Source organism: Grammomys surdaster, unplaced genomic scaffold (assembly GCF_004785775.1).
Source record: "Grammomys surdaster isolate TR1022 unplaced genomic scaffold, NIH_TR_1.0 316, whole genome shotgun sequence".
In the NCBI taxonomy this organism is placed as follows: Eukaryota; Metazoa; Chordata; class Mammalia; order Rodentia; family Muridae; genus Grammomys; species Grammomys surdaster.
In genome coordinates, this window is record NW_021604735.1 from 68,201 (window position 1) to 73,690 (window position 5,490).

Consider the following 5,490-nt stretch of genomic DNA (forward strand, 5'->3'; position numbering starts at 1 on the left):
AGGGGAGGACAGAACACAGGAGGGAGGGGGAGAAGAAGGAAGGGGGAGGGGATGGAGGAACCTAGGTAGAAGTAGGTCACTGGGGCAGACCCTTGTCAGAGATATTGTCCCAGGCCTTTGTCTGTCTCTCTTCCTTGGGGGATTTGGTAACTAATACAGATATTGAGGCTTAGCGGGAGGTCTTTGAGGCATCCTGGCATGCCCACAAAGGTAACCCCAACATCTTCTCTCTTCCTCCCACGGAGTCATGAAGTAAGCAACAGCTTCTTCTACCTTGTCAGTCTGAGATGCTCCACCTCGCCACTGATCCAGAAACTTCTGCACATGCGTGTGGGGGTCAGAGGACAACCTGAGTTCAGTTCCCAGTACGCACTCAAAGTGAGTCAGAGTCGCCTGTAACCCCCGCTCTGGGGAATCTGGTTCTCCTTTCTGACCTCTGTAGATAACTGCATTCATACATATATTCTCCCATACACACACACACACACACACACACACACACACACACACAGAGAGAGAGAGAGAGAGAGAGAGAGAGAGAGAGAGAGAGAGAGACATAAATAGAAAAAAATTTACATAAATCTTTATGATTATGATTATTATTTAAGACAGGGTTTCTCTGTGAAGCCTTGACTGGAACTCACTTTGTAGACCAGGCTGGCCTGGAACTCATAGATTCACCTGCTTCTACCTCCTGAGGCCTGAGGGCCGGGATTAAAGATGTGCACCACCACTGCCCGGCTATACCTTTCTTTTTTGAGACGCGGTCTCTCTAAGTCTTTTAAATCTATCCTGACCGCTGTACTGTGCATCCATTTTTGTGTACTTTTGACAAGCTGAAAATAATTAGAAAGTGTGTTTTCTTTGGTTGGTGGTTTGGTTAGTAGGTGGAGGAGCACCCTCACAGAGGCAAAGGGGGAGGAGGGGAAATGGGATGGGGAGTTTGTGGAGGGGTAACCAGGAAGGGGGGAATATCATATGAAAATGTAAATGAATAAAATGATTAATAAAAAAAGAAAGTGTATTTTCTGTGTGTGTTTGAAGATAATTAGAAAAAAATCTGGTTTATGATTGAAGGCACAACTTAGTGGTCACCTTCTAACCTATCACACACAAGGCACTGGGTTTAATCATCAGTAACGTAAGAAAAAGATACATTTTTCTATTTTCTTTTTTTGTTTGTTTGTTTTTGTTTTTTCGAGACAGGGTTTCTCTGGCTGTCCTGGAACTCACTCTGTAGACCAGGCTGGCCTTGAACTCAGAAATCCGCCTGCCTCTGCCTCCCAAGTGCTGGGATTAAAGGCGTGTGCCACAGTGTGTGTGGTGCATTTTTCTATTTTCATGTGCACATATGTGGCATACATGCTTTATATGTGTGTAGACACATATGGATGGGGATATTCATGCATGTGTACATACATGGACATGAAGGCTCAAATCATGTCAGGAATGACAGTCTCTCTTCTGCCCTAGTCATTAAGGTAGGGCAGCTCAGTCAAACTCAGAGCTCACTGATATGACTAGTCTTCTAGCTGGCTTTCTCTAGGGACCCCATCTCCACCTCCAGTCTTCCAAGACTGGAATTATGGGATGCATCTACATGTGTTCTGGGGATCCAGACTCCAGCCCTCATGCTTGTGAGCGCAAGTAGAATTACTCTAACCAGTGAGCAGTCCCCACAGCCATAGAAAATTTGTTGTTGTCTTGGATTTTGTTGTTCTGGGTTTTTTTCCCTTCCTTTCTCCCTCTTGCTCCAGCTGCCCCCCCTCGCTCTGGGTCCCACTCGATCCAGCCCAAAGTACACTGGAGCTGTCTTCAGATACCCATATGAGGGCATCAGATCTCATTACAGATGGTTGTGAGCCACCATTTGGTTGCTGGGATTTCAACTCATGACCTCCAGAAGAGCAGTCAGTGCTCTTAACCGCTGAGCCATCTCTTCAGCCCAGTTCTGTTTTTTTGAGACAGGATCTCTCTACATAGCTCAGGCTACTCCAGCCTCCCAAGTGCTAGGATAATAGATGATTGCTAGAAGTTTGAGGGGCTAGCCTGGTCAACAACACAAATTCTTGGCCAGCCTAGGCTATATAGTGAGATACTGCATCAAAATAAACAACAAAGAAAAAAATAAGACCAAAGCCAGAATGTGAATAAGAGTGCTTGCCACCTGGGTTCAGTCCCTGGAGCTCACGTGATGGGACACTGGGAGACTGGGAGAATCCTGCAAGCCGCCCTCTGAGCTCCACATGGGTGCCAGTGTACACATGTGCCCTTCCTAACACACATGGTTTTTAAAAAATAAATCTACCTGCTTCCTTAGTGATCAGTGTAATAGAAAGTAATAAAACCCACTAATTGTTGGCTTTTTATTTGTTAATCATGTGCATATGTGAAGGGGTCTACTCACATGTGAGGGCAGACGCCCCAGAACAGTGAAGAGGACGTCGGCGCTCCCAGAGACGGAGTTATTAGAGGCAGTTGTGAGCTATCCAGCATGGGTGCTGAGACATGAATTTAGATCATCTGTGAGAGCAATGCCCACTCTTAACCACAGAGCCAGCCCTCCAGTCCCTCAAACAAAAACGTTTAAAGGCTGGAGAGACAGGTTAATTGTGCTTGCCTCGCTGTGAGAATCAGTATGTATCGGTTAGGAAACGTCAGGTTATGCTACAGTAGCAAACAGCCCATCCAGCTCAGTGTTTTATAAGCACTCATGGGACTCAGTCACCCCAGTGTCTGTCCCCTCCTCTGGGATCTAGAATGATGGAGAAACCTGTTAGAGAGATGCTGTTTATCTCATTGCAGATGGAGAACCACTGCCCTGATTTCATTTCCATAGCTACGATAATATTACTTGACAAAATGTAACTTAGGGAAGAAAGTGGCTTATCTGGCTCACAATTCCACGTTCCAACCTGTCAGTGTGGGAAGGTCAAGGCAGGGACTTGAAGCAGATACTTGTATCAAGTCCACACTCAAGAGCAGAAAGAATTAAATGTATTCATGTTCACTTGCTCACTGAGATCATTTCTCTACTCTTATATAGTTGAGGATCCCTGCCAAGGGAATAGCGCTGCCCACTGTGGACTGACTCTTTTCACATCAACTAACATAAGAAAATACCTCACAGGCCGACACACAGCAGATGATCTCTCATTAGGGCGCTCCTCCCTGGTGATTCTTTCTAGACTGTGTCAAGTGGATCATAAAAGTTAACCATTGTGATCAATATCTTCCTTTTAAAGGTTGTTTACCTTTAATGATGCTGTGTGCCCATTACATGTTCTGCTGGCTAAAACAAGCTGTGTGCCTTTCCTGGAACAGACAGGACAAGAATATTAAAGATATCAGGGAGAGGCAATGGAAGTCATAAGCCAAATCTGATAGCAATGAGGCAGGGACGTATAATTGGTCCAGGGAGTGAAAGTAAATATTTCTGATAAGTAACACAATATACCACAGATGGGATTCCTGGGGTGATAATGATTTCTGCTAATCAAGATTCTAACAGTGAGGGCTGGGGAGACGGTTCAGTGTGTAAAGTACAAACACAGGACCAAAGTTCAACACTCAGAATACATGAAATAAACCAGGTACTATGGTACACACTTGTAACCTCAGGCCTGGGGAGATAGAGATGAGAAAAGCCCTAGGGTCCTCTGGCCAGCCAGCCCAGCCTACTTGGCAAGCTACAGATTCAATAGGGACCTGCCGAAAAAATTAGGTGGGTCTGGGGAGATGGCTCCGTGGTTTAAAGTGCATTCCTGCAAGCTTGAGGACTGGAATTTGGATCTCTAGAAACTCATGTAAGTTTCAGGCGAGAAGGGGCACTTGTAGTTCCAGCCCTGGGAGCCGGAGTCAAGAGATTCCTAGAGCAAGCCAGAGAGCAAGATTAGCCATGTCACTGAGATCTGGGTTTGATTGAGATACCCTGCCTCATTGAGTAAGGTGGAAGAGCTATTGTGGACGAATCCAGACATCATCCTTGGATTGCCTCCACATACATGGGCACACAAGTGCATAGGTACCCTCCCATGTGCACTGACACACGTGCAAACATGCACACACACACACGGAAAATAAAAGCAAAAATATGGACAGCACCTGAGGGAGAACAGTTGACATTGCCCTCTGGCCTATACACACACACACACACATGTGCACACACACACATGCACACATGCATACACACATGTGCATACACACACACGTACATATATACTACTTAACTGTTAAGAACTTTTAATCCCTACAGTGGCCCTGGTAGATAAGATGGCGTCCCTGGTAACCTTTGCCAGAGGTGTACAAATGGAGACAAGGCTTGTTGTGGAAAACTCCGATTCAGGAGCTTGGGCAGGGGCACAGCCTCATTTGGTCAAGGATATGGTGAAGTCCTTGAGCTGTTGAAGGAGCATTCCTTCGTTGTGCTGTAGAAACTGGACACAGTGGCCACACTGAAAGGAGGAGATTCCTCTTTGGACTGGGCAGGGCTGACAAGCTGCTTAGTCTAGTTTCTTTTCTATTTCTGTGATAAAAATTGCCCAGGAAAAAGAAACTTAGGAGAGAAAGTAGCTTGCTGCCTAACAACCCCACGTCACAGTCCACCACTGTGGAGAAGTCAAGACAGGTTCTTGAGGCAGCTAGTGACATCACATCCACAGTCAAGAGCAGAGAATAATCAATGTAGGTATAAAGTTGTTTCATTGATTGTGCTCAGCTTGCTTGATTTCTCCACAGCTCAGGATCCCCTTCCTAGGGAATGGTGCCACCCCTAGTGGGCTGGATTTTCCCACATCGATTAACTTAAGGCAATCTCCCACAGACATACCCACAGGCTAACCCAAGGTGGATGGTCCCCTTATTGGGGCTCTTCTCCCAAATGATTCTCGGCTGTGTGAAGTTGACAACTATCATAGCTCTCATGGAAGTATCCTAGGAGGCTTCTATCAATGGGAAGGCGATGGTTTCAATACAAGCTCCTCTGGACGCTGAGATCATGCGAGAAACACAGATAGTTACAGCTTGTGTCTCTTTCCGGCCATTTTGTGACTACAGTAAAAAGAATTTGGATTGAGAGCAAGATGATAGAATAATTTTAAAAAGAAGAAGAAGAAAATTTAAAGATGGTAGAATAAAATCATCAATGCATTTCATTTTCTTTTGTTGGTTGTTTAGTTTTTATTATATCTACTGGAGGCTGCCTACCATGGCTTTTGTGGAGACCAGAGGACAACTTGTGAGAGCCAATGCTCTCTTTCAATCATGTGGGTCCCGGAAATCAAATACAGTCATCAGGCCTGGTAGCCAGCATCTTTACCCACCCAGCCGTCTTGTTGACTCTTGTAGTCAGATCTCATGTAACCCAGGCTGGTCTCAAGCATGTTATGTAGACAAGGCTGGCCCTGAACCATGACCCTCCTATGCCCCAAGTGTTAGGTAACCACTGCACACCACCGTGGCAGCCTTCAGCATCTTTTCTCTAAAATCACA